The sequence below is a fragment of the Nyctereutes procyonoides genome, unplaced genomic scaffold, assembly GCF_905146905.1.
Source record: "Nyctereutes procyonoides isolate TBG_1078 unplaced genomic scaffold, NYPRO_anot_genome, whole genome shotgun sequence".
NCBI lineage: Eukaryota > Metazoa > Chordata > Mammalia > Carnivora > Canidae > Nyctereutes > Nyctereutes procyonoides.
In genome coordinates, this window is record NW_026575052.1 from 52,829,072 (window position 1) to 52,842,282 (window position 13,211).

The following is a 13,211-nucleotide window of genomic DNA, read 5'->3' on the forward strand; positions in this document are numbered from 1 at the left end:
CTCACGTTTAATTTTTTATTCTAAGGAAATAGCACTACCTATTTCAGGTTACATTTTCTGCATTTTATTATATGCTACATAATCATCTTAAGTTAGAATTACATCCACAATGTTCAACCATCAGAAATGCACGAATGGGAGTCTACCGGCTAAGATGAGGCAGCGGTGGCTGGATTTACCCTTTTGCCTGAAATGAATAATAAACAAATAGACAAAATATACGAAGAAAGGATTCAAGTTTTTGGCCATCAGGCAGTGAAGGAGCAGCGGACCCTGAAAGATGGGAAGGAAAGAGGTGAGCCCATGCTCGCCCAGACTTAGCGCTGGGAGAGAGTTTACAGATGGGGTGCGGTGAGGGCATTCAGGAGTCAGGGGGAGGCCGAGCTGATGGGGTCCACACAGTCGAGTGCTGAAGAAGAGAAGGTGCGCACCGAGCTGTGATTTGCAGTCTCCTCTCTGCGTCCTCACCCGGGGACAGATCCGTGTGAGCAAGGCAGCAGACACACGGTGAGAGAACTGCTCAAATGGGTTTTCGAGGAACAACAGGCTGCAATCACATTCTACCAGCAAGACTGGAAAATCTTCTATTTCGAGGAGAATTGAGGAGAGTTGTGTTAAGCGGTAGGGAAAATTAACCCTAGACTTACCACTGCCCTGGTCTCACCTGCCAAAACTTACATGCAGAACCCGATGGGGTCAGTTTCTAAATCATTGCACTGCGTCCCAGACCAAGACTGTAGATTTTGTAGGAACACAAGCGTATCTAACACCCCACAGGTAAAATTCACAGTGTCCCACAGCAATTAAAATTTACCAGGCATGTGCCAAGGCAGGGCCATATAACCCACAATAAAAAGAATGATCAATCACTGGAAAGCCACCCAGAAATGACGTCGATCATAGAATTGGCAATTAAAGACATTGACATCGTTTCCATAACTGTATTTAACATATGCAGACACCCAGAGAAAGACTGAGCATGTGGAGACACGGAAACTCTACAATGACCCAGAGCAATCTCTACAGATGCAAACTAACATCTAAGGTAAAAAGATACTGGATGATTAGTCAGTACAGAAGGGGTTGAGGGACTTAAAGAGTTGGTAACAGGAACCATGAGGTCAGGGGCTCCTCCACGAACCCCAAGCGATGTCTCTATCCCTGTCGGGTCATTCACTCATGTCGCGGAAAGTGGGGCCCCCACCCCAGAACAGAGGCTGCGTCGGGTTTTGTCTTGGTGTGGTGGTGCCCCACACAGGGCCTGGGAGATGGGCCTCGCAGGTAAGCTTCGAAGGGAAGAATGAGTATCAATTCATGGGTGAACCAACGAAAAAACACAAATGAACAAATGGCTATTTTGAAGAAAATACTAAATGTATTCCATAGTTACTGTTTTAGACTCGCTTGTCAAACACATCCCATCCCTCACTCTGATTCCACGTGCCCCACTGTCTGGGGTTCACACCACTGCCTCCTGGCCCATTCTCCCCTGTGACGGGTCACATAGGTCATAGTCCTGTTCTGCTGGAGGGTTTTCCATTCAACTGCCAAATGGGCAAGACGAATCCATACCTTAACGTCCAATTCCATCAATGCTGAAGCAAGCAAGCTCCCCGAGAAAGAGACTTGAGAGAACATTTTGTGTATACTCTTCCTGGTGTATGATTTTATTTTTGCCAGAATGAAAGCATGTCTTTCTTTAAAAAGAAAAAATCCCTTTATGGAAATAACTGTGGCTAATTACTAGGTCTCCCCATAAGCTTGGGAGCTTCACTTCATGTTCTTCATACATATTCCCCCAAGTGTATTTGAGTCCATTCATCATCGACGTGCTGTTACTGTTTAAGACTCAGGTGACTGTTTATGTAAATTATTTGTACATCTGACGTTTCCAGCGGCTCTGGAGACATAAAGCAACATTTGAAATATTACCATTAAATATATCTTAAAAGATGGCATTCAAATAGGTTTTTGTCAGAGCGAGCGTTGACGTCATTTTGTCTGGCAGCGTGGGGGTCTCTCGGGGTCTCTTTGTCTGTGAAACTGTTGGGGTAGAGCCACCCGGCCCCCATGCTCTGACACTGCATTCAGAATGCAGACAGCCTTCCAAACACCCATCTCCTCGGTCTCAACTTCCTGCAAACTTACTGCAACACTGAGAGTCATCAACCTTCCCCTCACACACGTGATCATGAATGACACAATTCATGTCCAGTGTGACAATTAAAGGTCATTTCTCCCTCAAATATCTAAAGAAATCAAGGTCATTAAGTTATGCCAATTTTTACAAAGCATTTTATGTCTTACTGAAATTTATTACTCTCAATGCCTAGAGACACCTCTCTTGGTCTCTCTGTTATTTCTTATTTCTAGCTCTTTCTATCACCACATGCCGCCGCACAATTTATCCTTCCAGAACGTTATGATCTCCTTCAGCAAGTCACCCAAGAAAAAAGAAGATGTTCTGTTCTTACCTATATTTCTCTCTAGGGCTGGTGCTGTATCTCAGGAAGTAGATACAGCACCAGCCCTGGGTATCTGATGATATAACATTGAGGACAGAGCCTAGAATACAGCGACAGCAGTTCAAACGCACACAGCAGGCCGTCCCTCCTAAGAGATGGAAATGCAACGGACAGCCTGGTCAAAAGATCTTTATGGAATCAGTGTCCCAGGGCAAGAGAGGAACAGTTCAATTCCATCTCCATCCACTGAACAGGGGAAAGAAAAAGTCTATGTTTAATAATAGCTTATTAATAATAATAATAATAATGAGTGGTTGTAAAATAAGGTCTTCGTATTCTATCTCTGTAGATGTCCCCAATGTAAAACAATGTATATGTCAACTAGGTTATGAGTTAGCGAACTCTCTGAGGTGCCAACATATGCAAAGCTTTCTTTATTTTTTTTTCTTAATTAGACTTAATCTTTTTTAAAAGTAATTTTAGGTCATAGTAAAATTGAGCAGAAAGTATACAGATTTCTCATTTGCCCCCCACTCCTACACAGGTGAAGTCTCCTCCTCATCAATATCCTCCCACCCTCAGAGTGGTTCATTTAAAAAAAAAAAAAACTATTTTTAGCATAACTCTTTTACAATACAAAGGTCAAAGGAATAACCCAGTGTGGAAAACAATGATTAACAAGATGAAACCATAGGAAAATTTTGAAGCTAAATGAGGAAATGATCCACCAGGATTAAGAACCAGCATACAGAAAAAAAAAAAAATTAAAAAAAACTTTAATATCCAAAATAAGAAGCTGACACAAGAGAGACAATTGATTTAAATTAATAAAATGAATTAAAATGACAAATAATGAGCTAGCCTGGATATTATTTTTAAAAGATTTATAAAACAACCAAGTAGAATTTCTTTTTTTTTTCCAAGTAGAATTTCTAGCAAGAAAAGTATAGTCATTTAGATAGAAGAGTTAAGTAGCAGATTTATCAGTTGAGGAGAAAATTAATTAACTATCTCAATATAAAAGGAACAACTATGAAGCTGCTAGAAAAACACATAGGGGGAAAATTACATGGCATTGGGTTTGGTTATGTGTTTTTATTTTTTTGATTTTAATTTTTTTCATTTGTTTTTATGGAAGTTCGATTTGCCAACATATAGTATAACACCCAGTGCTCATCCCATCAAGTGCCTTCCCCATTGCCCATCACCCATGGTTATGTGTTTTTAGATACAACATTGAAAGCATAATCTATGTCAGTAAAAACTGATCAGATGGACTATTCCTAAAATTGAAAAAGGCTGCTTCGTGAAAGACAGCGTCAAGAGACTAAAAAGAGAAGCATTGATTGGGAAAATATTTGCAAAACACATATGCATCTGCTAAACTACTTGTTTACAAATATATCAAAAAAATGTTAAATCACCAGTAAGAAAATAACTCAGTGAAAAAATGGACAAGAGATCTGATCAGATGCCTCAGTAGAGAAGACGCGCTAATGCAAATAAGCATATGAAAACACGATCAACATCATTTGTCCTTAGAGAACTGAAGATCACAAGGAGATATTCCAACACACCTGTCAGAGTGGCTATAATTCCCATGCTGATGTCACTGGAAGCGGGGAGACTGGGACAGCAGAAGTCCCATGTGTTGGAGCAAGGACTGCAGAATGCCCAGTCCCTTTGCAGGACAGTTTCACAAATTTCTTACAAGGCTAAATAGAGTCTTATCATATGATGTGGTAAATTGAGTTCCCAGGTATTTACCCAACTGATGAAGACTTCTGTTCACACATAAACTTATTATCAGCAGCTTCATTCATTAGCTCCACAAACTGGAAGCAATTGAGACATTCTAAAATAGGTGAACGAGTAAAGAAATTGTAATACATCTATACAACGGATATCATTCAACAATAAAAATAAATGAAGTATCAAGCCATAACAAGACACAAATGACTCTTCTCTTACTAAGTGAAAGAAGCCACTGATAAGATGACCTACCTTATGATTTCAATTATGACATTTTGGAAAAGAAAGACTATGGATATTATAAAAAGATTTTTTAAAAGATTTCAGGGGCATCTGGGTGGCTTAGTTGGTTAAGCATCTGCCTTCATCTCAGGTTATGACCCCAGGGTCCTGGGTTCGAGCCCCACGTCTGGCTCCCTGTTCAGTGGGGAGTCTGCTTCTCCTTCTCCCTCTGCTCCTACCCCTGTTCTTGCTCTCTGTCTCTCTCTCAAATAAATAAATAAAATCTTAAAAATAAAAAAGATTTCAATAGGAAAAAAGCTTGCCAGGGGCTTGGAGGAAGGGGGAGGAACAGTTGGACAGGCAAAGCAGAGTGGAATTTTTAAGGCAATAAAGCAATTCTGATTAATACTATAGTGATAGATACATGACATTTTGCACGTTTCAAAATCCGTAGACCTTACCAGCACAAAGAATGAACCTTAATGTCTCTTACTTAAAAGAAATATTTAGGGCAGCCCGGGTGGCTCAGCGGTTTAGCACCGCCTTCAGCCCAGGGCCTGAACCTGGAGACCCAGGATCGAGTCCCACATCGGGCTCCCTGCATGGAGCCTGCTTCTCCCTCTGCCTGTATCTCTGCCTCTCTCTCTCTCTCTCTCTCTGTGTGTGTGTGTGTGTGTGTGTGTGTCTCAGGAATAAATAAATAACATCTTTAAAAACATAAAAAAATAATAAAAGAAATATTTAGGAGGTTGGCAGTATCCCAGAATGGAATGTGGAATGTGGAAAAAATAACCTGAGTGATAATTAAGAGGAGTTCCTTAAGAGGAACTGGGGAAATTTTGCTGCCCCAAGCAACTTTGGAGTGGACACCATAAGGCCTTAAATGAAAGAACGTGCACGTAAATACTGTATTCTCATTGCTAAGGATGTTTCCCTTGGGAGGGAGGGTGTTAACCCCTGTGACATCCCTGTGCTTGTATACTGGAAATGAAAAATCACGTGCCTAGATGGTGGATGGTAGGAGCCATGTTTCTCACTGTTGGAGAAGGAGGGAATAGATAAGCAAGGGCGATGGGTAGAATGATCCAGGCAGTGATGGGTTCCTGGTGGAGGCATCACTGTGAACTCACTTACAGCTTAATGTAGACACAGAGGCTTGCATACAGAGATACGGGTAGGTGTGTGCATAAACACAGCGTCGTATGCACATATGTATTGCCTTGCTCTGTCAACGGAGAGAGCCCCAAACTGCAACAGGCCAGCAGCAACAAGCCCTCCCAGCACTCACAAAGGGCTGGAGAAAAAGAATAATGATCACAAACATAGGGTGTGTCAAAGGGACTCAAGAGCCAACTGGAAGAGCTGCTGAAAACTGAAACAATTTGAGCAAGAAAATAAATATTGTTTGATTACAACTCATAGCATGCAATAAATATCCATGAATCCATACTAATATAAATGAACTGTTAGCTAAACAGGTATATAGGGATAAATAGACCTCAGCCAGGTAGTTTGTGTCAGGTGTCTCCACTGTAAAGTTACTGTCTTTTCCCCTTTGCTGTACTTCATTCACCTTGAGGGTGGAATTTCTGCATAAATCATTAGAAATTATTCTGAATGGAATGTTTGTCATCAACCGTGACAGATCATGATGATCATGCATTCTCTGATAGGACTTGATGAGGACGGTGTTTACACCTTTTTTTCTTTTTAATTTAAATTTTAGTTAGTTAGCATACAGTGCAATCTTGGTTTCTGGAGTAGAATTCAGGATTTCTGTGGTCCTGCTCCCCAAAACTCGTAAGCCCATTTTAATCATAAGTGAACATCCCAAAAGTCACAACTGAGGAACATTCTACGGAATACCAGGCCTCTTCGAAATCGTCAAGGTCATTAGAAGCAAGGAAACCAAAAAAAAAAAAAAAAAAAAAAAAAAAAAAAGGAGGAAGAAGCAAGGAAACCCTAAGACACTGTCCCAACCAAGAGGGGCTTATGGAGACCTGAAGAACAGATGTAAGGTGGCATCCTAGATAGGACCCCACCACAACAGAAAAAAAGGAGTCCAGGTAAAAACTAAGGAAGTTTGGGTAGATAATAGGATTTAGTTAATCATGATATATTGATATTGGCCCATTCATTGTAACGTACTGTATGAATATAAGATGTCATTAGTAGAAGAAATCAAATGGATAATATATGAGAATGCTCTGTATTATTTTTGCATTTTTTCTGTAAAGTTAAAAATCTAGTTTAAAATGGTTATTCCAGTACATTTTGAAATTTAAAAAAAACTTACATAATAAAATAAAGATTATAATATATTGGATTTCCTTCCTAATAACTTAGAGTATCAAAATATATAGTTTGATTCTGTTGTAAAGCATTTCTCTCTCCTATTAAATAATTTACACCATCTGCTATGTTCCAAAAGTGCTTATTTAAGAATGTAAAATATATCTTACTATATCTAAACATTGCAATTGCCCCAAAGTTTGAGAAGTGTAACACATCTATGAATAAGTTGCTCCTTAATTGGCTGATTAGCATTTTTTGGCACTTAATGTTTATTTTACATGTGATCATATAATAACTCTATCCACAGAGAAATGAATCCCGCAAGATGGGTTCCAGAATGCCACAATCAGAAAAGCATTAGAGTTGGGAGCTGGAAGTTTATATTTTGGGTCTGCCCTTTACCATTACATCATCCTCGGATAAAAACGATGTTTGTGTTTGTGTTTCAGTTTCCCCTTCTGTAAATCTTAATGTTTACACAAATTGACTTGACATTTATTTGAGGCAAATACAACAGTTGCGTATTCAGATGTTAAATATTACCATCGCATTTGGGAGAGAAGCCTCCTCTGTGTTTGCGCACTCACCCTTGGAGCTTCCTCGATATTGGTCAGAACACCAGGTAAAGTCCAGGACTGGAAAAGCCCGGGTGCTGGATTATTCCACATCAAAGCACAGAGAGAGAAAGAGAGAAAAGCACGTGTCCCCCCCCCCCCCCGGCGGGACATGGATGGAGCAGGAAGGATCGTGGACGTCGACAGCGGGAGAAGGAAAAGCGGGGGCACCTGCCCTCCTGGACCCGCGTGGACAGGATGGACGTGTCCCAGCGGCTTTGCTGTTAAGTGAAGAGCCACTCATAGACCTAAGATTTTTCATCTGAGAACACAGTGATCTAGTACATGCCCCAAGTGGCCGCTTTTTTTTTCTCCTCTTGAGTCACAGGAGACTGGAGAGCCTCGTAAACCCAAGAACCACTGAGGAACAGGCCGTGGGCTGCAGCCCCACGCACGTGCCCTCCAGCAGGGCCGAGCCCCCCGGATCTCTAGGTGTCAGCGGTGCAGAGGAGGTCGTGCACGCTTCCAGGGGGCTGGCCCTGCTAAGTGGCATTACAAGCCATGATTCGGGGGACCGTCTGCCAGGGTACGGCCCGTCACATGCCCTGGGCACAAGGTGGTGAGCGCCTGATGCTCTCCTCAGTTCTGGCTTCATTGCACAAACAGGACGGGGGCACCAGGCGCGGCACACGGTGTCTTGATTGCGACGGTGCGGGTTCGGGGAGAGCCGTTCCACATGTATGCACGAGCATATCCCCCACGGGCGCCCCGACCACGCTGCACACTGGGGTCCCCAACAAGGGCCTGCTCTGGCTCAGCCAGCGACCTCGCCCGTGCAGCGGGGCCCCGCCAACCCAGCGGCCTCGGGGACCGCGGGGCCTGCTCCGAGAAAAGCACCCCTGCCGGCTGTTCTTGTACGTAGGAAAAAGCAAAAGAAACCTTTTTGTTTCCTTTTTTCTTTTTTTTATTCCTCTAGCGGCCTTGTGCTAACATCTCCAAGGGAAATGGGAGGTCGGGGAGCGCTGTCCCAACGTGGGGGGGCCCTTCCTGCGGGGGCCAGGGTCCTCCTGCCCGTGGCCCAGCTCCAGCCCTGGCCTGGCCCACATCGGACGGCCTGGCACCGAGCTGCGGGCCCATTTACTTCTTGATCGTCTCAAAAGAGCATGTCGCCGACTACATGGGGCTCTCCTGGCGCTGTGTGTCGCTGTCTTGCTGTCTTGACAGGTACCAACTTAATTCTTTTTTTGTTTTTTGTTTTTTTTTTTGACCTTATCGCAGTGTCGTCTGTTCGGAGGAACGTTGCTAACTGGAAGGCAAATTCAGCCAAAGGGCCCGCGGTGTCCCCGTGAGGTCCCGATGTCCAGCACGGTGCCTCACAACCAGCAGAGGCCCCAGGGCCCATGTCACCAATGATGGGTGGAGGAGCAGTGACCAAGTGGAGCCTTCCCGGGTTTTCTGACAGACGGCTCGTCAACTTACCGGCAATGACAGTACTCGAACCTGTGCCCGCCTCCAGCACACTTCATGAAGGGCTGAGGCTGGAGCGTGACCCCTCCGAGAGCCTTCCACCCGCGCGGGACTGTCCCCAGCCTCGTCATCGTCGTCGGGACAGACACACGTCGGAGCCAAAGTCAGCGCCCGGCTCGGTCCCCCCTCATATTTCCATCATTCGAATCCAGGACAATGCAGCAGCAGCTCAACTCACTCACTCTGAGTTAGTCCAGTTTACTGGACTCGGCCTGGCATTTCGTGGTGATTGCATTTCCTTCCTTTTCTGTGATTATAAACCTTTTGTTTTTCCTGGAGTTGATAAAATTTTCTTCCTTTTTTTTTTTCTGCCTCTGCACATTTCCAGCATTTCTTCTAGCCTCACTGGGAGAGGTGCTAAGAAATCACTGGGAGTGCTGGTAAACATGCAGCCAAACCCAGAAGGCATCTGCCTGCTAAAATGTTGTATCCTGCCCCTGGGCTCCAAGGCCCTCTCTGCCCGGCCTGGTTCATCTCTGGGTTTGCAAGCTCACCCCGGTGATTATGGAGCCATGGTTCTTAGTACATGAGAAAGGGTCCACGGGAAATAGATTTTCTGAGAACTCCTGCCTTAAAATACCCTTATTCTACCCACACACCTGATTGATGTTTTGGCTGGGTTGAAATTCTGAATTGGAAAACTGTTCCCTTGTACATTTTGAAGGCATCACTGTGTTATCTTCCAGCTTCCAGGACCACTGTGAGAAGTCTGATGCTGTTCTGATTTTTAGTATTTGAGCAATCGTATTCTTCTTCGTTGGAAGGTTTTCAAGTATTCTCCTAATTTCAGATTAGGTGCCTCAGTGTGCTCTTTATTTATTCATCCTAATAGATTCTTGAGTGTGCAGCTTCGGTTTGGAGATGAAGTATTTTAGTGTTAAGAAATGTTCTCTGATGTCAGTAATAATAGGAAACTGGTGCACACTCTTTCTTGGATCTGTCTTTCTGGAATTCCCATAATTGGATATCGGGCTCCCTGCCTTTCTTAATAATTTCCTTCCTATTAGCCATTGTTTTGATAGTTCCTAATACTTATGAGAAACGTCTTTATTTACTTTTTTTCGATTTGCCCATAGGTATATTCAACAGTAGAGTTGACTTTCCAAGGAGCTCTTCGTTTTCTTATTGGAGAGCTTCTTTTATAAAATTTCTCTTTGTTGTGTAGATTCAATTTCCTCTCTCCCTTCTCTAGGGATTTTTTGATGTGCTTTCTGAAAAGTTTCCTGTCATATTGGCTTTCTACATTTTATATATTTTGAGGCTCTATCATTAGCTGCAAAGACAATCTGAACTGTTATGTCAACCTTTTATCATAACGTGTCTGGTAATACTTCTTGACTTAAATTCTGGTTAGTGTGATATTATTATGGGTACGTCAGCTGGTCTTGTACCGGCGCATGCGTATTCTGACTTCTTTCTGTCCTTTTCTCTCAACTATACTGTGGGCTTAGATTATTCTTTTCTTTTCTTTTTTTTTTTTTAAAGATATTTATTCATTCATTCATTCATGAGAGACACAGAGGGAGAGGCAGAGACACAGGCAGTGGGAGAAGCAGGCTTCCTGTGGGGAGCCCGATGTGGGACTCGATCCCAGGACCCCAGGGTCATGCCCTGAGCCGAAGGCAGATGCTCAACCACTGAGCTACCCAGGTGTCCTGTGCTTAGATTCATGTTTTCCACGTAGAACATCTAGCTGTTTGTCAGACACCCTGACAATCATTATCTTGTCTATTAAACGCTGACATAACACCTGTGCAAGAAAGTATCCAAATCACTCACCATTCTGGCTCAGTGGTCTTTAGAGTCATGACCTCCTGCAGCCCGTAGTCTCTTACCTGGCCTTGGTCTCTTCCAGCAGGGCCTCCCTTCCTGAGCTCCTGCTGACAGCTAAGGCCCCCCAGGAGCACAGCCAGCCAGGGGTGAGCTGTCCTGTGGGAGAAAACACCAGGCGCCACCTCCTGGGTCACTCCGTGTCTCCCGCTGTGCTCTTTCTGTGTCCTGCAGGGCCACGTTCACAGCTCAGAGGTGTCTATTCATGCTGACCTCTACCCTCTGACTGGGTCCTGTGAGATCAGTGACTGAGTCCTGTGGGGATCTGTGTCCCATTTTTCCATTTAGTGGCTTCAGTTTCATGACTCCGTTTCCTCAAACACCTCACCCATTTCATCCCACCGACACCCTCCCCCATCAGACCAGTAGCCTCCAATTCACCAAGGGTTCCTCTGACTTAGGAGTAGGAGTGGCTCAGGATAGGCTCCCAATCTCGATTAAAAGAGAATCATCATATTTTAGTTGGAATATTCCATTTATTTATATTCAGTGAATTTGTTCAGCATTTTGATTTACAGCGACCACTTCACTCCTATGTTCTATTTCTTCCACTTTTTCTATGTTCCCTTTGTTCTTCTTTCCTCTCCTTCTCCTGGATTAATAATTTTCTTTACTATCCCATTTTTCTGCTTTATTACTCGGTTATATGGACACCCCTGTATGTCCATTCTTGTTTGTTTGTTTTGTTTTGTTTTGTATATATATTTTTGTATGTCCATTCTTTTGATGATGAGACCAGACGTCCCAACATGAATCCCTGACCTACTAAAGGAGGGTATGATATGGAATTGTTAGCACAGCTCAGGCATTACAAAAAGTCTCTGAACAGGACTCATGTTTTCATTTGTGAAAATTTCACAATAATAATATCATATTCACAGTGTAAATATACCGTGGACAAAGGGTAAGTCTCCTTTCCTGGGTCCCCCTTCGCAGATCACTCACTTCCACTGGGGCTCAACTCAGGAAGCTTGATTGTCTTGATTGTCATTCTGCTTCTTCCACGGCATTGTTTTATGTATAGTCTTGCGGTTGTGATTTAAATCAGGCTGTGCCTTCTAGTGGATTTTTGTACTCACATAAATCTAGTTGTTTAATTACAGACTCCACATACCAGTACAGCAATAAAGTATAGAGTAAACATACATTTTTGGGATAAACAAATTGTTTTCTGAATTGCTTTGCATCTGGGAGACGTGGCCTCACATACCCGTTACATGCAAGGGAACAGGTATTACATGGGAAGGCCCCAACTCCTTCCCTGCATCCAGCCATTGTTGGCTCCTTAAAGATTTTCTTGCTTTGGTGAACATATTAAAAAAATAATAATAACTTAAATTCAAATTAACAATTATTTAAGCTTTAGATATTGCATACTATTTATTTAGATTTATTGCAGCAATCTTTTCTTGGAAGGAACTGTTGGGAAAGCCAAAATCAAGAGACAACATATCTTGTGCTGTTTCTGCAACTATTCTAATTTCAGATAATTAACTTCTGTATTATTAAATATCATTCTTCAAAGTAGCCAGTTTTATTCCTTTTGATCTTAGAAAATAGAGATGGTTGGGCAGTTGGCCCAAAACCTCATTTTGAAGAGAGAAAAAAAAAAATCTGAGTCCAAAGAGAAGCAGTGATTTGCCAATCATATGGAAATAGCTACTTTCATGGTTTGGAATGGACTTCTTTTCTCCTGTTCTGTTTCATAGTGAGCCCAAGTCAGAAATATTACAGAGACTACATTGATCCCACTTCTTTCACAAACAAAAAAAGCTGATCTTTGGGATCCATGGAGATGAATTCATTTTGCTCGTATGCAAAAGATGGCATTCACACCCATGGCAAACTCTAAGTTTGCTATCAGGAACGTTTTGTTACAAAAAATGCTGTATCATTTTTATTTTCCTCCTGTTTCTCTGGCTGGACCGGCTTTTATTTCAAATTATGGCCACCATTGATTTCCTCTTTTTTTTCAAGATAAGAAAATTATTTTATTAAATATAAAATTTTAGACTAACACAGCACTCAAATTTCCTTATACTGTATTATATCTCAACTGTAAAACATATCCAATCCCTGGTAGCCTAAAAGTTAATAAGATACTAGCCAAATTGAGAGCTGGTTGGTCCCTATCTGTATTAAGACTTGTTATCTTGGGAATCCCTGGGTGGCTCAGTGGTTTAGCCCTGTCTTTGGCCCAGGGTGTGATCCTGGAGTCCCGGGATCGAGTCCCATGTCAGGCTCCCTGCATGGAGCCTGCTTCTCCCTCAGCCTGTGTCTCTGCCTCTCTCATTCTGTGTCTCTCATGAATAAATAAATAAAATCTTAAAAAAAAAAAAAAAGACTGGTTTTCTAGATCTAAGCATTTATTGAATTTCCCAAGCTTTCATTCATTTGTAATGAAAATCCTTTGGGAATGCAGTAGACAAATCAATGGCCCTGGCTCAACTTAGCCATTTTTTGGGAAAGCATATGCTTTCTTTCTTCCTTCTTTCCATTTCTCCTTTTTTTCTCTGATCAGCACGATTTCTATACATTTCCTGAATTTCATGATGCTCAGATTGGC